Genomic DNA, 25,919 nt, shown 5'->3' with positions numbered 1-25,919 from the left:
ATCATAACAAATATGTGACCAACTCCAGCTCTCCCTCAGATGAGAAAACAATGATAATAATAATAATATTGACCTTATGGTGTCCATGTGGGACTTAAAAGAGATAACACATGTAGGGCTCTTTGCATAGTGTCTGGCATGTAGCAACTGTTCAGTTATCATCATTATTAATAATAGGAGTTGCGCACTATTTAACAAAGGAAGATAGCTCTCAACAACATAGAAAAATCGAACGGTTCTGACTTGTGAAAGTTAATTATATTCATTATGATTACTTATATATTTTGACTGTCAGAGCGGTGACATAGAAAGCCGTGAAGTTTCTGTGGGTTAAGGTGCTTGAGATCATGTGGTATGCAGAAATACGTACAAGACAATTTTTTATTTTACAATTGGCCTCAACCACATTTAAAAAAAAAAATGCCCAATTGCAGAATGTCAATCTCCCTGACAGTGTAAATCTCCTTAAAGCAATTTAATTCAGATTAAAAAGGTAACCATGGCTTATATAGCAGAATGAGGGATCTGTTTCAAATCCATCACATTAACACTATCAATAACCCACGATGACCCATGATTGAGTAGTTTTAATTAAGTTCAGTTGGAGTAGTGGGGGGGGAAAGGTGCTTCATTTACTCCTTCATTAATAGTTAAAGTGAATATTATAAAGATCTCTATAACTTCTGTAGCTTGAACATCTTTCCTTTTTATTGAATTTATTGTTTTTCTTTCTATAGAGTAGTACCATTTGGGGAACTCTGATTCCCAGGAGCTTGAATGCTACCCCACTTCCAGCACTATAAAACAGAGGCCTGCTGTTTTAATCACGCCTCTCTCTCTCTCAATGTTGTTTGCGCCCTGGTACAACCCATCTGCCTTGAATCTAGTGCTCCGCTGGGGCTGCACACATCTGCCAGCCAGACTACCTTCGTACACAATTACTCAATCCACCGTAAGGCTCTTTAATAGGAAACAAGTGTGACAACGGCAAGCCTCCTTTTTTTTTTTTTTTTTTTCCCCTCCTCCTCCCTCTTAAACCACAGAGTCAAATAGCTCTAATAGAGATGAAGCTTGATAGATCCGCCCAGGTGTAGGTGAAATGGTAGAGCCTCAGGGGTAATAGATGCTGTGCTCTCATGCTGAAGTTTAGCACTTTGTCCTGACCGGCTCTCTAGCAGCAGAGTGCGAGGGGCTGCTCCTTGTACAGTTAACAAAGTCGGCACGCTTCTTGCCGCTCACATTTATGCCTAATCCGGAGGGCAACCTGGAGCTAGGTAAGAACAACAGAACAGCCCTTTTACTTCAACGTGTGGACAAAGGACAGCAAATGCAGTAAGTGGAAAATTTCTTCTTCCTTCTTTACTTGGGAATTAATTAAGGATGTTTACTCTCAGCGAATCCTCTAAAGACTGCAAAAGTGAACTAGCAAAAAGCCTGTGTTCATAACCCTGTGGATTTCCTCCGGTTTCGTTTTGCACAGTGCCTTGGCACTGTCACTGAAGCTTAAATACCCTGCAAGTGACTTCCTCATTCAGAAGGTCTCGGAACTAAAATGTGGTGCTAATAATATTGCTAATTCAATCCTGCAGCCTGGCATATTACTATTTCTGGGTGAAACGTCCGTTCTTGCTGTCAGAAATGATGGTAGCAAGTGTTTGGTCACAGTTCTGAGAATAAAAAAAGAATACGTAAGAAGCACATACTTTTCTTGAAAATAGACTGCAACTTTTATGCATAACTGTATTGTTGTATCACCGTTCATTAACGTGCGGAATTTGCTTGCCATTTTTGCTTTACAAATCCATTTTACAGCACAATCTCTTACCAAAGAAAGGATGCTGAAAACTAAAAGCCGTATTAAGTTGTAGCAGTAATGACAATGATAATCAATTTTTAAACAAACAAAACAAAAGGTCATTTGTCTAATAGCATAGGAAAAGATATTAAAGCCAGATGTAGGAAATCTCAACTTTGACTTTTTGGTCTTTCATGCTTGGTTTAAAACAGCCTTCACTTTGCGTTTACTTTGCATTTACAACTTTAGATTCACCATTTAACTATATTTGAACTTCAAGTTCAGATTTGATCTAAATACAGCCCTGTTCCTTGAGCCCCCTACCCTGATTTTTACTTGGCTATGGGGAATCTTTTTACTACTATACCATATATCCTGAATTGTGTTAACAAGCTAACTGTGGTGAACTTTTTTCAGGTGGAATGTCAGCCAATGTGAAAGAATGTGTTTGCTGTTCAAATGTATGATGTTCCATGTAAGAAATAAACACATGGGACATATGCCCTGACAAAGATTCCAGTTATGGTTCCTAAATTCAGTCCATCAGATATCCCCCAAAAATAATCATTTTTAAAGGGGTGTGGTTAAAAACTGTCAGCACGTTATAATAACTATTTATAGTCGTTTGAGGATTTTTTTTAATTTAGGCATTTTTTAAAAATTAGTCTGGAAGGCTTTGTTGTCTCAAAAGACAATGCGCATATATAGGGTACATAGACAGGTAAAATGAGATAAAACACTGTTGCATTGTTTAAATAATTCCCTACTGGCCAGTGTTTTGTTTTTGTTTTCTAACTAGTATAGATGGACATCATTGAAATTGATGGGTTAAAAGCCATGACGGTAGAATCCTGATGACTCCTTTGTGTATATTCAGAAATGATTTAGCTTGGATAAAGTTGCTGCTATGAGAGGTTTAATTAATTACCGCTAGTTAAATATATTTCTTTAAGAATTGCATTTGACATTACTGATGGTGGAGTAAATGCAGTTTAAAAGTCATTCTTCATGAAATACTTTAACCGACAATTGTTGGCATTGAATAGCGGTCAATGTCTACCCCCTACAGGGAGAGAATCTAATTTCACTATGCCTTCCCCAGTACATGAATACCATGGAGTACAGTTCACACATATGAATGCTGTAACCGTGTCAATGACTCCAACAAGTGCCCCTTAATGAAAAGGTCAGGTCTATGATTAATAGGAAGCCTTTTTCAAAGGCTGGACTTCACTTCAGCACTGCCATTAGATTTGTTTCTTCTTGATTTACTTCATTTGCCTTTCAAAGTATAATAAAAATCAAGTGGTGCTGTGCCGCACTTTTTAAATACTTCATGGTTAGTTTTTTGTGATGATAGCACATTGGTTAGTATATTTGGTTCAGTAAACAAATAAGTGAAGAAATTATTCAAGCCAATTATTGATGGCATAGGTTGATGAATGAGAATTTTACACTTTATCCGAATAGTTAAAATAAATGTAGCCTTTGCTTAAATTTCAGTTAACTTAATAAGCTTTAAGAGGCACTGTGGGGGTAAAGATGGAGTGACAGAGGAAGGGTTTGATATTTTACATAAGATTTATTATGCTTAAATGGTAGCTATATGCCAGCAAGTAAATATACACAAGTAACTCATGCAAATAATGATTTTTCACTAATGGTGAAATTCATTTAAGGGTATATAGCTAAGTGGAGATAAAGAGAGTAATTATGTATAGTGATAGTCTCACAGAAGCCATTTAGTCATCTATAATTATAATGGTGGTTTTGTTACAACCATCCCAGTTAAAACTTATGCTGGAAGCATTATGGTTAAGTCCAACTTAAAATTAAAAAAAAAAAAAAACTTTCAACTAGAATTATATTTTGCTAATAAATATCATGTTGAAATTTAAGCAATTTACAAATTACATGGTCCTTAAATAAATTATTTTGTCTTTTCATTCATGTAAATGTTCTGTGTCTTTGTGACTTTATCTGTACATATTTTCAAGTAAGATTGCAATAGGAGTGATTAGTACAAATAATGGTACGTAAATGTAAAATATATGTGCTCTGTTTGTCCATGCAAATTCTCATATGCTTGGAAGAAATTTTTTTAGAACTCACCAGGGCATACAGGGATACTCTCTCTTAAATAATTTGTAATTTTTAAACCTAAATCAACATTTATAGGATTTAATAACTCCATTTTCACTTACAGCAAAGAAACTATATTATATGTCAAGTTAGCAAGTGTGGGTAAAAATACAGTCAAATTTCAATGGCCACTCAAGGAGGAGACAGTGTAGGCAACTATACAATGGGCACAGTGCATCCCAGATGTGCTCCCTCCTTATCCGTGCCCAACAGCTGTGTTTTCCAGGTGCTCTTCTATTCAGGCTTCCATTTTTGCTCTGAATTGGAAGCCAACTACTTCCAGATAGGGGGCTAATGAATAACATTAGTTGGGCACTTGCAAGGAACCAAACACTGCCCTGAGCATTTTGTACCCATGATTTATTTAATCCTTAGAGCCCAATGAAGTAGGTACTATTGCTGTTCCATTTATAAATGTAAAAACAGAGTGGTTGAGGAACTTGAGGAGCGTTGCATGGTTAGTAAATTGTGGAACTTGGATTCAAATTAAATTTGCCTGAAAACAGATAAATCTTCTAAACACTGGAATGCTGCCTCCCTAAAGGGTGACTTCATTATCAATGCAAAGTTGACTTTATTTCTGACCACCTTATTGGAACTACTTGAATTCTGAAAGAGATTCATAAATAGAAATAACTAGAACACCCAGTGAAACAAAGCATAAATGTTAAATGCCAGTAAGTATGAGCACGCTTCAAGTTACCTCATCATTCAGCATGTACAGCCCCTACTACTTTTCAGAGGTTTGATTGCTGGCACAGAAGGGGTTACAGTTATATTGCAGACATTTAGAGAAGAACTGGTCCTTCTACCCTCACTCAGTTGCTAATTTTCCATTCCTATTAAGTCTCTGAGAAGAGTTTGTCATCTGAGGGTATTTCCAACCAAGCCACTGTTGAAGTTAACAGGGGTGACTGTAATCACGATGGCCTCTCAATGAAAGTCACCTCAACACATTCCCACCACTAAGGCAATGAAGAGAATGAGCTATCAGTTATTCACTCTGAAAGATTTTCAGGCCTCAGTTATTCAGTAGGACCATCTGGATTGTTTAAATAGAATGCTAATTGAATTTTCCCTTTGTCTGTGGATATTTTTGTCTTGTAGGCATAGCCTGGAAAACACCTGCTTGAAATACTGCATTTCAAATACAGATTTTCCTAGGAACTGTATCTGTGGTATGTCTTCCTGCTGGAACACTTTTTCCCCAAGACAGGCATTTATCCATATAAGTGAGAATTTTCTTTGTAGAGAAGTCAAAACCAAAATATTTATGATTAAAAAAAAACCCTTCGATTTCATAATAGAACTTTTATCATGATGGGCTTGTGTATCCTCTCCTAGATAAAGACAAGAATATTCAGTTTAAAGGGAGTTTTTTTTTAATTTCTAAAAGCATATCATAATTATTAAGCCAAGACATCCAGTTGCTTTTATACAAACAAGCAGATATATGCATGGCAAATGTAATGAACATGTGGAAATTGTTTCAAATCTTTAGCAACCCAACCCACTTTTTTTTTTAAAGTGGATAGATAAAATGTTTAGCAACCCCAGCCCACTTATTTTTAAGTGGGTAAATATAAATGTTCTTTTAATTCTTATAAATTTTGTGTTGATAAATATATCTGATGAAAATAGTTAAATATATCTGATGAAAATAGTTAAATGTGGTTGGCATTTATAAAACCAGAGACTGTTTTTATGCAAAAGAAGACAGAGAAGAAAATAAGTAATTTTTTTCAAACTAACCTCAAGCTCCTGGAAAAGTTAATCTATAGTGACAGGATCTGAAAGCTCTAAATACCTTGAGGATTGATGATTACTTAAAAAACTTTGGTGAAAGACTTCCTCTATCACTGTCATTACTCAAAGAGATCAACAGCCTAGCTTCTTGAAGTTAATCTTATCCTCATAAATCCTTTTTGAATTATCCAGAAAATATTTCATTTTCATTTGTAGGTTCATCTTCAGTGGGAGAGTCTCCTCACCCCTCACCCTCCCTTTTTTACCTGATTCATCCCAAGCCTTCCACCAGGGCCCCAGTCTACAGTTAATTCTGATGTTGGCTCATACTGGCTTGCCTCCTACTGGCTCATGTTCCAGGGAAATATTGAGGACACTGTAGGCTTAGCTATTGTGCTGATGGACAGTTCCATTCATATCTGGTGGTCAGAACAGTCTCATACACCCAGAAGCCCAAACCAACAGTCAACCACAACTCAACTCATAGTTGGTTCTTCCTTTGTATGGAAGGTTCTCAGTTCCCTACACAAATCAGACTTCTAGCTACCTTGGGTATATTTCTGCAACTAATATTCAAAAGTTCTTCTTTTCTATCCCTGCTTAATATTAAATATTCTCTTCATTTTAGATTTATTAACACCTATAGCCTATTTTGAGCATGATACAAATTTTTAATTTTGTTGTGAAGTACACTTTATCATTGCTGTGTGTTCAGAGTTAAAGTTGCAGGTGCCACAAACTCAAGGTTTCAAAGAGGCATCTAATAGCTGTCAACTTCATTTTGTTTTATTCCTTAATATTGCGCATTCAAATTGAGATGAATAGCAGAGAAGGGTGATTAGTGTTCCATTTGTACCTGTATTAAAAGTTTGAGGTTTGGACCTTGTTTCTGGCCAGATGTGCCGATAAGCATGAATTCCACATGCTACATAATCATTTTCCTGATACACTGTACTTCCAGTTACTCTAGAATTTATTTTCCCTAGATAAACCATATACTATTAATTATGCACATACCTGTTCTTCTATTTGACTGAATTACAAATCTAAAATTCTCCATAAGTAGAGCACTGAATGTGAGGTAAAACACTGGGGTTCAGGTCCTCTTTTTGACAATTATTAGCTCATTTTCATAATGTACTTTCATTTTTTCACTTCAAATATTAGAAGTATATTTTAACATGACCAATTTTGTGACCAAATATTTAATTTATACAAAATGAAAATTTGAGTAAAAGTAGCTTATGTGCAAGCCTTTTCATTTCCTTGAAGATATTAAAGCAAATATATGTGGGTGAATATAGAGAAGAAACATAAATTAACTACTATTATGTCCTGAGGTTTACATTATCTTATTTAATCTTCGTATTGACAGGCAAAGAGATTTGTCATTTGCATTCAATAGGTGAGCAAAGTGTTTTACTTTCTCAATTTTATGAATAACATTAAACTATAAAAATATTTTCAAGTGATACGTGCAATATGATATTTGAAAGAAGCGAATGTGCACAAACATGCCAAGATGCCCAATATGCAGGGTAGGTTGGGACAGAAACTGTTTTTATAATTTTTTTAATTTAATTAACATATAATATTGGTTTCAGAGGTAGAGGTCATTGATTCATCAGTCTTATATAATACCCAGTGCTCATTACATCCCATGCCCTCCTTAATGTCCATCACCCAGTTACCCCATCCTTCCACCCCGCCCCCCCTCCAGCAACCCTCAGTTTGGTTCCTATGATTAAGAGTCTCTTATAGTTTGTCTCCTTCTTTGATTTTGTCTTGTTTTATTTTTTCCTCTCTTCCCCTATGATCCTCTGTTTTGAGAAACTGTTTTTATTATAGTTCCAGTCCTTTGGACTGGAATTTAGAGACTCAAACTATTTCAATACATTATGAACCTCAGGGATGCACATATATACTGTATATATGGTGAATGTCATACCTGACAAAAGCCTTAGTATTGCCATAATATTTTGATTCAAGAAAATACAAGAAATGAGTATGATATCGATGCCACATCTTTCAAGAAGGCATTTTACTTTGGTACCTTTAAGAGAATACAAATGTCACAGATTATTTTGTCATGTAGGAAATGATGTATATTTTATATCAGACCTTGTCTTTACATCATATTTTTAGGTTATTCATTAATTTGTGTTACAATAATGTGATAAATAACTTCTGTGTGTATGTAATTTATGTGTGAAAGCAAATATATGCATGTGTGAATAAATCCTCTATTAGCATGATTTCTATTATATATTCTACAGTAATAACTCAAATAAATAAAAATGATTTTCTTCTGTTTAAGGAACTATTGTCCATAATTTAAAAAACAAATTTTATCACAGATTTTTGCATGCACCAACAGGAAAAAAAATCTATGAATTTAAAATATTTGTTTCCCAGCTTACCTTGGCTGTTTTAGAGTTTTGCATATTTATAGTAATCATTTGCTATTCTCTGCTGCTATAGAAACACTGTATTTTTATATTTAGTCTGTTACTTTAAACGATGACTATGGCTACCAACAGCATTACACAGAGGTCTTGTAAGTGAAATACGAGTTTTTTAAATAATATTATTAACCTTTTTTTATTTGTTCATTTTGGAAATTGTGAACTTTGCTTTTTTATTATAAGACCCAAATGTTTATTTTATGACTTGGTTGTATATTGCCCACTTGGACACTTTTTAGACTCTCCAAAACAACTAGACTCACAAAACTACCGTTGGCTAAAGCTGACACCAGCCTACTTAGAAGGAGATAGAACAAGAAGGGACAATAGACTGCCAGTGGGCAGCAACAGGGGCTCCTCTTGGGGCAGCCCAATAGCTGAGGTGCAGCAGAGATCAAAATGGCACAGGTGGAGAAGACAGCAGCTTAAAAGTGCCCCCTTCCCTGTGGAAACCAGTATCTTTTTTTACAATAGGGGTACAGCTTCTAAAGTCTGTCCAGTGGGCATAGTCACCATAGTCAGAAAACCTGACATTAGGCTTCCTGTCAGGTATCTACCATTCTCCCAGTCCTGATTCAGGGTAGTAGTCAAGGTCATTTTTGCCTCAGGTAAATTTTCCCTAGTCATACCGTTGGCATTCTAATTTTTATCGTATTTCTAAGGAAATAGAGCTTAAACAGTTCATAAAAGATCAAATAGTCATGACAAAGGGGCAGGTGTGTTGTAGTTCTCTATCCACAGGCAGTTAACATGAAGTTTGAGAAGATTCATTTGGGGGGCTGGTGTGGCATATTTCCATTCAGTCTACAAAAGCGGACTGCGCTTACATTTACAGTTGTACTTACTACATGGAGACCTACTGTCATTTGTTGTTTTGATGTTGCTCCCAAAATATTTTAAGCATTTCTGCCCCTCTCTAAGCTTTAAAAACTTTATATACCTGCACACCAACATTTTGAAGGGCTGAAAAAATCTAGATCCATTAATTAAAATTCCCAAGGGGATTTTGTATCCTTTATATGAGATTAGACTAAGGAAGGTTAAGACTGTGTTTTCTAAGACTAAAGCTCAGAATCAATTATGTAACTGCTTAAATGAATAAGACTTCCCATAAGATAAGCCTGGAATTGCTTCCAAAGCTCAGGATGATAGTTCCGGAAGACCACCTTTGACATGAGAACAGGCTAATAGGACCTATCCATGGTATATCACATGTGGCTACAGCAATAATGTTATATGTCAGCATGTCTCTGGGGAAGAAAGTGAATGTGGCAGGAACTCTGGCTTTTCTGGAGGGAAGCAGTGTCGTGGGCAGATGGCTCATTAGGAGTTCCTACCTACTGTGACCACCCAAGTTTAAGGATTGACTCGAGCTATTTTTTCAGAAAGTACTGAGGGCTGGGCAGGTTAAAAGCATTTTGAGTGCATTTACTATTGTGGTTGCCAATCCTAACTACTGGACTTGAAAAGCATTGCTAAGAATTTATAATAGTTCTATTTAAAAAGGTGAACACTAGAAAACTATATGCAATTCAGGTTGAGTCTACTAGTTTACTTTCTAGGAATAGGTATCAGCTCTACAATAATTATAAAATGTATGTGCATTTATATACATAGTCTTATAATGAGTAGAGAATTTACCAAAATTTCAAAGATTGTACTTGCATAAGGTCAAAATTAGTTGTATGACCATGGACAGGTCATTTAATAACACTGCCTCAATATTTTTACCTGAGAACTTTTAAATAATATATGGTATATAGTTTCTTTTATTTCTAATTTAAAATATGTGTATGCATATTATTTCATTTGTGATAATATTAATGAACAGCAGTACATAAAACAGAATTTAAAAAAAATACTTGGGTAAGATAACAATGATGTATCACTCATAAAGATGTATGCTGATATTTTAAAGAATTTTATTTTTTATGATACATTTAAATGACTTAAAGTCAATCTTGACAATTAATAAACTCCTGAGTAATTAAATATCCTCAAGTTATTTGAATATTGAAAAATGAGGACATTGATTCTTTTAGTTAATTTTGCTGGCTTCTGTTAAGTGCTTATCATGAATTAAGGAATTCAAAAGCATTTCTTGCACTTTAAATAGATAATAATTTGCCTTTTTTCTATTCCAGATAATTTTTTATTCTGTCAAACTATAGACACCATAATGAAATGGAGATGATGCAATGTAATTAGCTGAAAATAGTGAACTTAATTTATCTTAAATTATGGGTAATAAAAGAAAAAAATAGGAAACCATATTAAGAATGATATTACTTAAAGAAATAGAAAAACATATTGCAATTATTTCATATCCCATCTTGAAATTAGAGCTATAAATCTTTGGAAAATTTGTCAGAGATATATGAAGTTTCTATTAGATCTTTTTTGTTGTTGTTATATACACTGCATTTCTTATTTAGTAGATAATGAGTTTTAACATCAGCTGGGGCTGGCTCTGTTCATTTGGATGAACAATATATTTAAAGCATTTTTTAATTTCTTTTAACAAAGGCATGTCACAGTTACAAGATCTTTGAAATAATGTGTAGGGTTTAGATTTGATCCCAATCTGTGCTGCAGAAGCCATTAATAATTAAGACACAAGCAAAAGAAGGTAGAGGTAATGCGTATTTGAAAGACTGGTGGGTCACTGAAGATTTAGACTGACCCTAGTGTGTTTTCATTGGTCAACCCCACAATGAAAGGGTGCACCTTTTTCTACTTAGAAGCCTAAAAAACCAGGAAATACAGAGAACAGGACTGACCTTTAGCAAATTTTGAGTGTTACGAACTTTATCTTTGACACCTCCATTCTCTTCACAACGTTTTCAATTCAGGGAGCAATTTCTCTTTCCTTCTCTCAACAGTTGAGTCACCCTCCTGCTCATAGTCTTCATACTGACTTCCGATTACCCCCAAACTTGAACTTCTGCCAACAGCAGAGTGTTGTCAGTTCAGAAAGCTCCATGCTCTTAAATAGTCTTTATTCTCTGGCATTGTCACCCTCTTCCCCAGTAATTCCTAAATCAAAACACTCATTCTTTGGGTGTAGTAATTACTGCTAGGCCCTGGACGGGAAGCCAATTCAGCAAAGACACAGCATGTTGAAAAATACAGTGTGATGGGTATCTTTTAATTACTAGTTTTAACCCTTTGGGGCGTGTTTATATTTTAGTAAGGGCAATCTTTTGATTCGAAAGGTGTTTCTAATGTTACAAGCTTCCAAAAAAAAATTAAAAGAGTTAAGTTTCAGGCCGAGGGCCGAGCTCGCTTCCTTTCCACCTCCGAGCTGAGATCAGTCTGTGGCCACCTCTGACCCAGGAAGGGGCCCCCTGGCCAGCAGTCTCAGTCAGGAGATGAGGATCTGTTACAACTCAGTGTCACTTTCTGCTGTCCGGTCACTTTTGCCTGTTTCATTCTCATGCTTGAAAGATTTTGAAACCAGCCAATGGAAGAACCTTACTGAATGAAAATAATCTTAAGTTTTGAAGTTTACTTTTGATGATTATGTGTTACAAGTCCATTTTTCACCTTCTCTGCCATTCCTGCTGTTCCTCCTTAGCCCCTAACCCCTACATCCTCCATCCCTAGCATACTTTCCTTCTGAAATCAGCTGGAAATTCAGAGGGAGTGAAAAAAGGAAAAAGAGAAATACAAAAAGCCCTGCCTGACTGTTGCTAATTGAGGGAGGGTGAAGCTGCTCCACGTATGGAGTATTGTTCCCAGTGGCTGCTGCCAAGATGAACATTAATCTTGTTTTAGTAAAACTTCATTTATATAATTAATCATGTTGTCATTGGGGGGTTAGTGATGCAGTTTGCCTTGGACAACTGCCGGAGACTTCAGACCCTACACTAGCCTAAACTTTTCTGACTTGCCTAATCCAAGTAAGTTTAAACGGAATTCAAAGTTAGTGTGCTAATGTCATTTTGCTCTGGCTGTTTTTGTGGTTATCGTTGTCCTTGTTTTAAATTGACCTTGAGATTTTACATGTGAAAAAGAAAAGCAATTGGATATTTCTAACCCTTGAACTTCTTCGTGATATGATCGATAAACCGTGGGCATAGTTTTAATGGTCAAACTCCGGCAGAACAGTATGGATAGCACACAGTGTCGTTGGCATAGGTTCACACTGTTTGAGGTTGTGTACTTTTTTAAAGAATGAAATATAGCTCTTTGAAAACCATTAATTTTATGGCGTAATGGAAACATCCTTCCCTAGTCTATGAAATCTTGAGTGAGGCAGGATCTTTTCCTGCCCTGAATTCTGTAACCTGTATTACCTGTGTCATTTTTGATAGCTGCCTGTCCTGAGGCATTTCCATAACCTGCTAGAGGCTAAGCTTCTTGGGCACAGAGACCAGGGCTCCCACTGTCTTTGTGCCACATGGCCGTGACAAAATAGGTGTTCAGTAAATACTTCTTGACTGAGAAATGACAATCCCACCCTGTATATGCAGATTGAGGGGTCTTTAACTTCTGCCTCTATACCCCATTTGCTATTTAATTGGCTATTAGCTGGAGCTGATTGATAGACATGAACACTTTTTTTTTTTAATAAGAGAATTGGCAGCTATGTAAATACAGCACTTAACCTTAAGCACTCAGCCATTAACCTTAATCACTGTCCATTAACCTTAAAGCACCCCAGGTTTCTCCCCTTACAATCCCCCAAAGTAGACCCCACGGAATGCATTCTTCACCATGAAAAAGAATCTTAGTGGAATGTTTTTATTGTTCTGTGAGTGGCTGTAAGAAAAATGTATTTTGAAAGGGAACATTTGACTCTATTTCTTTAGGTAGATACTAATTAATTTTCCAGGTGTTCAAAGAAAGATACAAAATTGGAAAAATTATTTTGAAGAGCATGTTCGGATATATTTGGTAAGGAAAAAACTGAACAATGCTTTTTTAAAGTGCCATTTATAAGGTTGATAATCACGAGTGTGTCGCATATCATTTTCTAATTAACCCCATAAATATATGAAAAATAACCTTTTCCTATAACTGCTGCTAGTCATATTTAATATTAACTCCAGACATGCAGGAACAACTGCTTACTTTAAGAACAGTGACTTCCTGAAATATTTTCTGTCAGAAAATCACAAAGAGAAGGATAAAAGAAATATCCTCTTTTAAATACAACATTTTAGATTTATTCTTGAAATATTCTCACCCATAGATATAACCCATTTTATTGAAATAATAGCACCCAGTTCCATAATCCTTTGTAGGCTACAAAATCTATATTTTCTATTTGGGGGGGTTCACAAAAACTATATAGTAATGTTAATGGAAAGATACAAAATGTCAACCATTAGTTAATGCATTCCAATTTATTGTGTATGTTTTACATCCCAGTTTTGTTTTTACCAAGATCTGCATTCACCACCTAGAGTTGCAGTAAAATAACATTACAAAATTGGAAAAGATTTTGTGTGTAAGTTTATATGCAATTATGTTTTACAACCTCAATCTTTGCGGGGAGAGCAGTAAGTCAATGAAGTTCCCGTTGTATTTTGAACATAATGCATCTTAGGGTGAGGTGGAAAAGAATGTGGGAAGATGGCTGGGGTTTGGGGAGGCAGAAGGAGCACCTTGCTGTAGTCAGGAAAGCAACTTGATACTAATGGACTGATTATTTTTAGATTTGCCAAAGTGCTCAGTTTTGCTCCGAATCCCAGAAGGAACTGACACTAGAAGGTGTGAGCAACTGAGGGTCTCCCTTACAACTGCATTTCAAGGTATATTTTAACAAATGTGAAATCTCCCTGGAAAAACAAATCATTGTAACACGATGACTTCAACTCCAGAAAGATGTTACCTCGACGCTGGCTGGTTAGCTGTTCCCTTGAAATTTTCAGTTACCTAACTGAGGAAGAAGGTGATAATGAGTGGGGGACTTGACAAAAGAGAGTTCAGGCAGAATGAGCTCCACAAAGGCATCAAATCTAATACTAACCTTCTGTCTTGAGATTTAATCAATAGCTTCACAGCAATTACTCTCCATATGCTTAGTTGACTCTCTAAGCACTTCTGTCATTCCTTCATTCATGGCCCCAAGGATGGTCTTGAAGGTACCAGGATACTAAGACTGATACTGATTATCTGTTTCACTTATTATTTAGTATATTCCATACCCTCACATCACTGTATATACAGATGAATAGTTTAGACATGACCATATACACTGACATTCTTTTCACACAAGGTGGGGGAAAATAATTGCAGATTTAACTCAGAATTTGAGCAAATAAATGGAAATAAATTTCTGTCATTCATCTTTGCAGAATGTCTTCTGCAATACATACATTTATGCATTTGAGTAATGTTGCTTAAGGAACCATGTCACTTCAAGAATACTTGAGGTCATTGCTGTTATTGAAACAATGATATAAACATATAAAGGTTGTATTATGATTTATTATTTTATTTTGAAAAAATTTGGCAGGTACTCTTCTATCATGCTTTTTACTTGCAAAGGAACAACTAGGAATAAGACAAGTTTTGGGGTTTTTTTTCCCCCTAAATATAACTGTTAGGTGCTATTATGGAGAACAGGTAATGGAAAACTGATTACAATGTTATCTTAATTTTTTTTTTTACAGAACTTGGCTAGGATAATTAATAATTGTAGCCAGGTCTCCAAGTTACAAGAGGTGGTTATTTAATGATAACACGATTAAGAGCAAAGTAAACCCTATTGCAATTGTACAAGTTAGTGTCTTATGTTAGGTTCTTAGGCAATTTAAAGAGTTTGGACTGCATAAAATTCTTTTCTAATGTTTTTTCATTTTTACTCTTATCAGTTTTTTGGTTATTCACCAGTTTGAATGTTGATACATGTAAAATACAAGATTCTAGTAACTTTATTAAATACTTACATAGCAGAACAATATACTCAGTATTTGTAAAAGAGAATTTTTATCTTTGTTTAGTATTTTTACCTTTTCACTTGGTCACCTAAACGCCTACCATATATTAGACTTTCATGTCACTTATTGAATAAAATAATTTAACTCATCAAATTAAGCGCTGTCAGTCTAATTTAATACAACTGACTTTAAATCCTACTACTCTACTGCATTATTTTGCAGACCCCCACCTGGTTGGTGGCTCCATATTTGGATGGCTGAGACTTATTTAAAAGATTTTTAAACTAACTTTCTTCCCATTATCCCTAGGTTCTAAAGAAATAAAAAAAATTTCATGGGAATCAAAAACTGCTACCATGAATATTGTTTCAAGTGAGAACAGGAATGGGTGTCATAGATTAACTAGGAGTTTTGTAAGTAAATCCCATTCACATCACCTATCAGTTAACAAAATATTTGCTGAGCAGTAATTTACTTAGAAAAGATTGGAGAAAAAAATAAAGAAAATAAGGATACCTCCTACTTCCCAACAAAAGCACTGGGTTGCACATTATGTGAATTTTTTTCTTAAAGGCTGTTCTTGAAATTCATTTCAGTCTTATTTTATCTGTGAAAGAGTTAGGTCAGAGTGTCCAGCCCAACCCAATAAAGTCAGCTGCAACATCTGTATGACTGCAGTTTCTCACTTGATACTTTTTTTCAAATGTTAAGTAGAAAGGAGTTTAAGAAAATGATATCTGTTTCATGTGTTTTTTTTTAACCTTAACACAGCCAGTCAGCACACCACAACTACCCCAAAACCAACACAAGAAACAGCCAACCACTCATCACATTCACACACACTGTCACACCAAATGAACAAACAAACACATAAGCAGACATAAAAGAAACACAAGCCAACTACAAAACCAGAGTCTGCCTTTCTAACATTTCATCATTGCAAGGACATTTCAGATTGAATGTGTCTAGTAAAATACACTTTCACTAGGGAATGTGAGGGGGGCTGTTCCTGCCCCAGCTGCAACACTCCTGGGACCCAGCACGCACTCCTGAGGGCGGGGGTGAGAACCCTGGCGCCTGTAGCCCATCTGAGGCCTTCTGGAAGAAAAATGATGTCACAGATGTTTCACTGTTTCTTCCTCATCCTCTCTGTTTCCTTCTCTTTCCTTGTACCTTTAAAGATTTTCTCCTCCCTCCAATTTCTCTTTGCCTTTTACAACCTCTGTCATCTGTCCAAAGCTCTCGTGTCCCTTAACTAGGCGGGCAATTTTTCTGACCAAATACAAACATTCATTCCCACTGACGCTTTGTATTCTCTCTCAATTTTTACTAGGGATGGACCTTCCTTTTTTCCCAGGGTAGAAGTGAGGGTGTGAGGATCCTCACCTGCATTTGCCCTCTCTAGGGATGCACTGAAGAATACTGGCTATTAATTAACATAATGTGCTTCACACTCTTCAGAGGAAATACACTATATAAATGCCAGAGTCAGAGTTCAGTTCTCCTTTGGGTTCTGGATGTACCAGCTCTCACCCGCCTAATGCGGGGGAGAAAAGTCATATTCCTTTTTATACCTACCTAAAGGATAAAATGTCCAGAGTTAAAGCTCGTACAAGGAGGAATAGGTGTACTAATATCAAAATGTTTCTCTGGAAAAAAAGAGCAGTCCTTGGCATTAACTATTGAATGAGAAAACCCACTCCCCTGGAATTCTATACGATATAAATAGGGAGCAGAATTTCTCACCTGTGCTTCCTGTAGTCCTGTTATTGGGGAACAGCCTACCTTTTTGAGAGGCACAAGCTTTGGGTTCACTTGTCTCAAAGACCAACTTCACCACCCAGGAAGGTCCTGTTCTAGGTGAAGTTCCTATGTGATGCTATTTGTGGCTTACACACAGTAATGTCTCTCATCTGTTGTTTTGTTTTGTTCTGTTTTGTTTTCATTTAAAATATGGGAAGACTGTTTCCTCTGGCAAGGACATTTCAGATTTAGCTCATTTATATTCTCTTATGATAGTATTTTTAATATTAGAGAAATCAGAAGGAAACTTTTTTTTTTCCCCCAGGCCAAGAGCTAGGAAAGTGAGTTAGGATTCTCCCACCTCTAGCCATTGAGACAGACCCCGCGTTGTCACCATGACAGAACATACACAGTCATGTAGAGTTTTGAATTCATCCAGATCTCCAAGATCTGGACCCATGTGTGTCTCGGGGATCTGGGCTCTCCAGCACTAAAGGTATGGAAAATAGAACTATAATTCATTCCTGCCTCAGTGTAGTGTTATTAATTATATTTGTCTGCTTAATTTTTTCTTTTAATGTATATATTTCCACTTTAGACCAATGTTTAAGATAATTCTTACAGTTTGGGGATTCTTCTTTAGGATTGGAAGTTCTCTCCTTAGTTTCTGAACTGTCTGAATGATCAGGTATTTTTATTCAACCATTTTCATGGTAATTAAAACATGTATTACTTTTGACTTAAATACGGAATACTAAGATGTATCCATGGATAGCATTTTAATCTTTCCCCCTTCTTTTATTCTTATAATCACATTCATTTTTAAGTTAAAATTATAGAAGATGATAATGTGATTAAACACAAAGATTAATGTGAAAAACTTCAGAGGGAATAAGAGGAAGGAAACTAATATTTAATAAGTACTTAGGTATCGGGTATTTTTGCCTAAACTATGTATATCTTTGTGTGTGTGTGTGTATGCGTGTGTGCGCACGCATGTGGTTTCCTTTTTTCCCATTAAACCCAAACATACCTCTATGAAGAAAGCAAAACTGGTGGCTCAAAGAGATTGAGTTGTTGAGGTTCGTATCTAGAGTTGGGGAAGAGCTGTGATTCAGACCCAGAGCAGTCTAAAGCCAATTTTGTAACACCAAGTACCCTTGTTACAACCTCTCACCATAATTGGAAATGTTACCAACGGTCACTATATCATTCTAAACTCATGGTGATATTAAAAGCTGTTGTTAATTAATTATATAATTTGCCATTTTGCAGGGAGAGTATTATTTTCCTTCTTGAATGTCAATATTTCATTATGTTTTAAATTTTCCTTTTTCCATTGTTAAAACCTACTGATTTGACTGGTTTTGTGGGCCTGCGTTCCTCTGAAATAATATAGTAAAGTGTGTCATGGTGAAAGTGTAAGAGCAGAATACTGATTTCTGACTGAGTTTACCTCTTACTATATTATATGATTTATCTGGCATATGAATTTGTTTTTAAAAGAGGATTTTATTTAGCTCTAAAATTTTTAAAAGTATTTTATAATCTGAACCCCTGAGTGTCTTATCTGGTATAAATGGGGCTGGGGGGCATGTTTTATCTGAAAAAGTCTAGAGAGTTTGATGGGAAAAAGATATGGATTAAAAGTTAGAATAAATATCAGCGGCTTCCTGACCAGTAAAACTGCAAAGCACTAAAAAGTTTTAACCTATTTCTTGAATAATTAGGCCGTTGAGTAAGCTCTCCTAAGGTCTAAATGTTTACTTTACCTCCTCTGTACCCCAAATCCATATCCCTTCAAAGTCCAAAGACTTCTTCAACATTTCTGTAATTCCTGAAACGTGTTGGAGTGGGGGAATGGGACAGTGCAACTCATGTCTTTCTTTGTAGGCTGTGACTTTAAGCCAACTTTCCCTCAATTCTTGAAAAAAAAATTGCCATTTCTCTTGATTTTACTTACATGGACATATAAGCACATGTGTATATTCATATATGCTTTCCCTTCTATTACAGCCATATATATTAATATTTTATTAGACTGGGCACTCAATTTGAGGTTAAGTAATCCCCAGAGCTATCTGCTGCTATTCATTGAGTTAGTCTCTTAAAACTCTATTAAATTTAGTTAGCAATCGGTGTCAAGTCAGAGCAGTTAATAATAATCCTGAGCATTCACCTAAGCTACTAAGGGAGAAAAAAATCTGAGAGTCAGGTGATTTGGAGGGCCACTATTCCTAGGTGTTGTTCACAATTATAAGTGCCAGATTTTTACCGGAGTCTAAAAAAGGATTTCCCAAGTCAGCCTTAGGTATAAGAGCATGTTTCCCTAGAAACCAGGGGAAAAAAAACATGCCTAGAAGTATGGATGGTTGAGACGGTCTTTTTGCAGCTGGGGGAATTGGGGGTTTTGTTGCACTCTGGCAATTCCAGGTCTAGATTTCATAACACGTTCGTTCCTTCTCCCTCCCATGAGAATAGAAAGCCACTGGGATAGGTTGCTAACACAATTTCTATTTTTATCCCTCAAAAGACTGGAGTTATTGTCCTACAAATCCAAGCTTTGCTTTTTTAACATCACTGTGGATTTCAAGGTCTTTTGATTCTTCCTACAGATATTTCTTCTTTGTGCCATGGAAAAATGAGATACATTGACATTAAGTCACATTTCCAACCTTTTATTAAAAACAAGATACTGAAAAAAAAGTACCTAAACTTCCTCCTTTAGGGATTTTCTTGTATCTCTTTAAAGCTTTCTATATCACTTAATAAGGGAGACATAAATGGGATGAGTCTGAAAAACATTAGCCTTTTAGAATGGTATCATGTTGAGCAGTCACTCTGATTGCTAAAAAGAAATTACTGTTGGGGGAGAAAAAGCACAGTTTAATTTCAGTTCCCCTACAAGGCCACTCATAAGCATTAATAGTTTATGGCTCAGGACAAAAACGAAACATCCCAAAAGATAAGGAAAATGATTGAACCCTAGTTCAATCCTAGTATGATTGAACCCTAGTATCTGGCTTAAAAAAAAAAAGCTGCTTCTTTCATGTGTATTGCTGGTTATGAACTTCAGAGTTTTTGCTGGAATACGTGATTAAAATAGCATAATTCCCCAGTTCAGTCCTCCTACTTGCCTATTGGAAGGGCTGTTAACAGAAGGCCATCTTTCTTTTTTTTTTTCCTTCCTCTCTCTACACTCAATGCTTTCATCCTCACTGTTTGCTAGCCAGTAGAGAATCATAATCCGTTTTTCCCTCTGACCCCAGTAATTTTATATGTAAAATCCAATTATGAGAAAAGGTGTCAAGTGCAGTCTTGAAGGAGAAAGAATTCAAACCTCAGGCAGCCAAATGGGTGAATGGGAAAAAGATTGAGCCTACTTTTATCCCTATGGTACTCTTTTTAGAGCTCACACTAAGGAATATTGCTAAATAAGAAGTGTTAAAAAATTAAAAGATAATTGGAGAATGAGTTCTGGGATTTCTGTGTATAAACTTGCTATATAACATCTATAAGTAAGTATTAGCTGTTACCTTATGCATAAGCCTCAGGTTTTTGACATCACCTGACAGAGTCTTTGTCTCAAATGCATCATGCTTTGTCCTTAAGTTAAACTGCTGGGTCTCAGCATGGTGGGACTCACCCACCAAGGTCCAGACTATATGTTCCCATGTTCTCACCTTCCAGAGCATTTAAAAAAAAATTATTTTGTAACAATATTTCACAACTCTGTCTTCCACTTCTTCAAGGGATCATTTGTGTCTCCTCAAATGCTTTATCACACAGCCTACTTCTAATCTAAAATTAAATATATTTTTGAATAGGAACATACATTTGGCCAAATTAAAGAAAAATAAAAACGAGGTTTTTTTAAGGACATTATTTGCAAGGAAAACACTTTTCCTTATTTAATATTGACCTTGAAACTTCTGATAATGGAAACAATAGAGGATTTATGAACTCCTTATGAAGGATAACAAGTACTTAAGGAAACTTGTAATGATTTTTTTTTCTCTCCTTCCCATTCTTCATTAGGTTAACTAGCGGTAAATTTAATAATTGGTGAATGTTTATACGCTGTGCTAATCTCAGGGTAATAAAAGCTTTTCTACTTTAGTTTTTGTTTAAAATATTTAATATGTTTTTATTTACTTTTACCCCTTTTATTTCATTAACAATTTTTAAAGAAACTAATAGAGATAACCATTATTTCAGATTATGTTTAAGTGTGTATTTTTCTAAAGTCTATATCCTTCATGAATATAACATACTATCAGCATGGTTGGGTAACAAAATTAATTATTGTGATTAGGTGAAATAACTCTTATCCCTTGGTGGTAACAACAGATTTATCACTTAGACACCTCGTTTTACATAAGTAATTAAACCAGTTTATAGAAGGAATCAACTACATGTGAGAAGTTATACAAATCGACCCAAGTTACAGTTATAGTTATTGGAAGAATGCTTTTACTTTTTTTCAAAGGCACTTTTCACGTATACCCCAGTTAGCACATATGGGCAATTATTTAGTTAACAAAAAAAAAAGAAAGAAAGAAATTCTTAATGATCATCAGTTACCATGTAAAAGCACAAAGACGTTCCTTATGTTTTGGGACACAAAAGAAGGAAGTAACACAACCTGCGCTTTATTAATTTTTATCAGATGCAAAGCTTTTTCTAAACTTTAAATCCAACTGAAAGCAGCGGCTGGAAAAATATCATTACACTATACCTTAAGCTACAACAACCAATTTAATGGTGACATTTTATTTCATTCAGATGGTCTGCTCTTTTCTTCTGTTTAAACCAGTAAAGCCTATGGAACTGTATCTGGATGAAATCACTCGAAGGTGAGGGCCCATGACCAAAAACATTCTTTAAAGATTACAGGGTTATAGTCAAACAGGATAGCAGCACTAACAAGATCGAAGGTCTCCCAAAGACAGGAAGTAATATTACATCATTCATAGCCATAACCACACTTGCCCTTTTCGAGAGAAGGATAGAAAATTTATTATTCAAAAATATCAATACATGAAACACGGGCATTACTTTTGAAACACATGTGGTATGCCTTTCAGGTCAGCCTATTTGTATTTTTTTTTAAAGATATAATCACTTCTGTGACCTTACTGGGTCAAAAATTTTTCATAAAAATTCCTTGAATGTTGACCATTTTATTTATTTTTCTTGCAATGAACTGTAAAAAAGAAAAACTCGCCTCTGCTTTTGTTGCATATCAATATTATCACAAACAAAACCTGGAAAGTATGCAAAATTTGACTAAGACTGACCTAGCTTTTTCAAAAATAGGAGTATTTTACTGCAGAGAGATGGATTTAAAAAAAAAAAAAGAAAACAAAAACTACTCTTGATATGAATCCAGTCCTCATAAATCTTTATTAGAAAAACCTTGGAACCCGATTGTTTAAATCTAGCACCAACCTCTGCTGTACATGAAGGTAAATCTCTCTGCCCCTCTCACTAATTTTTACCTTTAAATTATTCTTAACCGGTAACATGTTTTTGTTCATTCATTCACTTATTCATAATTTATACCTTATCTCTGAGAAGGACTTAAAATCAAAGTTATAGGTAGCAGAAAACCATTGACCTAAAGAGTTGATAAAAACAGAGAGAGAGCCATATAAGCTAACAGTGTTACTGTGATATGAGCTTTGTGGCATCTAAGAGCCTAGCAAAGTGCCTTTGTAAATGACCTTGAATGCTGTAAACTAAGCACCTGCTGTGGATGGTAGTTATAACCTTTACATAAGTGAGACAAGTCTTGCCACTTAGGAATGACTCCCAGGTGGTCCTCGCACAGCCTGGTCACATCTGCTAGGCCTTAGAAAGATGCAAGTGAAGGTTCTGCATGCTGGCATTGTGCCACATGACCTTGCTGAAAGTTTTGTGCAAATAAGGACTGCAAAAACTCCCAAGACGTGGAGAAAGAGAGTTTCAAATTAAAATATTGGGTACTTCCAATAAGTAACTTTTCCTCTGCTGCTCTAATTTTCCTTGACTCTTAAGTGAGTTTATTGGACTAGGTCATTTCCAAGGATTTACTCTTCTCTCCCGAATTCAAAACAACTATTTCGTCTCACCAATGGTAGCCTGCATAGAGTCTATCATTTATTCATTAAGCAAACATTTCCCTTAGGTTTTAATGAATAGAATATAGTATCTATCTGCCTTAGGCTCAGAGTTTCAGCAGGAGAGCTGAAATATAAACAGTTTATTAGAACAAGAAATAAAAAAAAAGATGGTATAGTAACACTGCTATTTCCAGGCATGTTGAAGGAAGTGCTTCGGCCTTCTGGTGTGGTCAAGAAAGTAGCTGTTTTGAATAAGAGTTCCATAAGGTAATCACTGTCAAAGAAAGAAAAGGGGAGGCCTTTTCTCTTAGAGAAAATGGCCTGCATGAAGGTGAAAGGTGAAAAAAGGTTGGTAAAGAAAAAGAAGATCGGTGATGTTCGAATGCACGGAAAGTGGAAAATGGCTTAAAAAGTAGATAGAGACCAGAACATAGTAGTTCAGTGCCTAAGGTCATGGACCCAGAGTCCAGTGCCTGGAATCGATTTCTGACTTAGTCATTTATGTGATCTACAACTTAAAAAAACTTTATTTAACTCCTCTTAAGCTCAGTGTCCACAAAGGCAATTAGATTCCTCCTTTAGAGAGGAACAAATTAAGAAGTAAATTAAATAATGCAAACTATAATTGAAACTTCAACAAGACTCCAAAAACTGAAAAATGCAAAATTGCACGTAGATGTGCTGAATCACCACATGCAGATTTTTGAAGGAAATTTCTGAACACTGGTAGTCCTCTGAAACCATTTACAGGCTGAGAGTGAAGAGAGGGTGAAGGGTTTATGAAGAAATTTTATTAAGAAGAATAGTTGCCAACTGGTGGATACCATTTCCACAGGAGAAAGGGGAAAAGTGGTGCCACCTCCATCACCTCGAGCCCAGAGCACTCCAGGAGTGAGGGTCTCAGCTGAGGACATCTGGATGACTCATCAAGGCACTCCAGTGAAAACAGGTTCTAGCATCTTTCAGGTTCAAAGTACCGTCTGGCCCTCCAGTCCGAGGCTGACCTGAGCAGGCAGGTGAAAGATTTGTTGCTAAGTCTGGTGCATCTTAATTCTAAACTGAGGCTGTGTTTTGTGGCTCAAGTGATCAAAGAGGTATCTTTTACCTAAGAAAGGACAGAAAATTCACAGGATTGTCAGAGTTTTCTTCCATAGGTAGGGAAATGTAAACTTCATGAAAAAATGTTTTTGGGGAGCCTGGGTGGCTCAGTTGTTTAAGAGACTGCCTTCGGCTCAGGTCATGATCCTGGAGTCCCTGGATCAAGTCCCGCATGGGGCTCCCTGCTCAGCAGGGAGTCTGCTTCTCCCTCTGACCCTCCCCCATCTCATGTGCTTTCTCTCTCTCTCATTCTGTAATAAATAAATAAAAATCTGTTAAAAAATGTTTTTGAAAGATGGTGGGAGACAAAAATAAAGTTTTAGTTTGAGTGTGTCACAGACTAACTTGCTCCACGTACCAGTTTAACATTAAAGTACCAAAAGGAATGGTTGGGGGCGCACCTGGGTGGCTCAGTCGTTAAGTGTCTGCCTTTGGCTCAGGTCACGATCCCAGAGTCCTGGGATCGAGCCCCGTATCGGGCTCCCTGCTCAGCGGGAAGCCTGCTTCTCCCTCTCCCACTCCCCCTGCTTGTGTTCCCTCTCTCGCTGTCTCTCTGTCAAATAAATAAATAAAATCTTTAAAAAAAAAAAGAAAAGAAAAGGAATGGTTGGTACATAGTGACTGATTAATTTTTTGTAGTGTTAGAAGCTATGCCAAGATATGAAGTATGTCCTGGATAAATTGAAAGCCATTATAAAGAGAGAAAAATGGTCAGGTTTACATAGCAGAAGATAGTTTTGAGCTGAGGTTTGGAGAAGTGTGTTGGGAAAGAGGAAGAAATTAGAGGAGGCTATTTAGGAAGGTACTTAGTATCCTCCAGAAGAAATGTCAATGCTTGTAATGAAAGCAGTAGCCTAAGTGGGTAGAGTAGATATGCTAGATATTTAGGGGTAGAATGTAGGACCAAGGGACATGTATTGAGATGAAAAATATAGGATGTCTTTTCTGGCATTCTTGTTTGGGCAAAAAGAAATAAATGAAGAAGAATCAAGTATTTTATTTATAGTATGTTGAATTTGGGATCTTTCTGAGCATTCCAGAGAAATACATACAGTTAGAAATGATTGTCCATGCTCAGGAGTCAAGGTTGTATTCAAAATTTTTAAAAAATGAAAATTTTGTATATTTTTTTAAAATTTTATTTTATTATGTTTTTTCTTATGTTAGTCACCATACATTACATCATTAGTTTTTGTTGTAATGTTCCATGATTCATTGTTTCTTAAGTAGCAATGGCATAAATAAAAACACCTATAAATAATACCTATAAAAAGGAGGGAAAAAAGTCATTGATAGATCTGCATAATATATCTGAGAGTGGCCTCATAAGTTAGCAATGGTTTTCAATAATTTTTAGCTTAATTTAAATGAAATATTATGAATTGGACATCTAAAACAGAAAAAAAAAGGAGCTATTTAATTGGGGAGAGGGTTATAAGGAGGTCCTTACCTGTATAGTCAACTTTCATCTATTTTGAAGATGCCTACATTCCTACAGAACAGTTAAGACTCCCAGGAATAATTTGAAAATTGCAGATCTTGGATTAATCTTCCCATATTTTATTTGTGTTTTACTGAAGCATAATTGATACACAAAAATTGGACATATTTAATTTAGTTATAATTTGATTAGTTTGTAGTATGCATACACCCATGAAACTATCATTACAGTTCAAGGTAACAAGGATATTCATCATCTCCAAAAGCTTCCTCCTACCTCGTTTTGTTTGTTGGTTTTGTGGTAAGACTACTTAACATGAGATCTACCCTTTTAACAAATTGTTAAGTGTGTAATACTGAGTTGTTAATTATGGGCACTGTGTTTTACAGCAGATATCTAGAACTTATAAATCTTGTATAACTTAAACTTTATACCCATTGAACGACAACCCCCCATTTGCCATTCTCTCACTGCATAATCTTTCCATTTGATATA

At 35.8% G+C, this 25,919-nt stretch overlaps 1 protein-coding gene and 1 long non-coding RNA gene across 2 annotated transcripts in view; one reads left to right on the top strand and one right to left on the bottom strand.

Annotated features, from left to right (window-relative positions):
• Nucleotides 1–967: 967 nt before the first annotated feature.
• SEMA3A (semaphorin 3A) overlaps nt 968–25,919 on the top strand; it is a 463,873-nt gene continuing 438,921 nt past the window's right edge. Inside the window, exons 1-2 of the mRNA XM_027574766.2 lie at nt 968–1,332; nt 5,045–5,115. The gene's annotated coding sequence lies outside the window, so the exon portion shown is untranslated. The remainder of the gene's footprint in view (nt 1,333–5,044; nt 5,116–25,919) is intronic.
• The window catches only part of LOC113911871, a 34,155-nt gene continuing 31,907 nt past the window's right edge, over nt 23,672–25,919 (bottom strand). The window contains exon 3 of the long non-coding RNA XR_003516612.1: nt 23,672–23,990. This is a non-coding gene — a long non-coding RNA (uncharacterized LOC113911871). The remainder of the gene's footprint in view (nt 23,991–25,919) is intronic.

The sequence above is a fragment of the Zalophus californianus genome, chromosome 12 (genome assembly GCF_009762305.2).
Source record: "Zalophus californianus isolate mZalCal1 chromosome 12, mZalCal1.pri.v2, whole genome shotgun sequence".
NCBI lineage: Eukaryota > Metazoa > Chordata > Mammalia > Carnivora > Otariidae > Zalophus > Zalophus californianus.
This window is presented reverse-complemented; position numbering and strand designations above follow the sequence as displayed.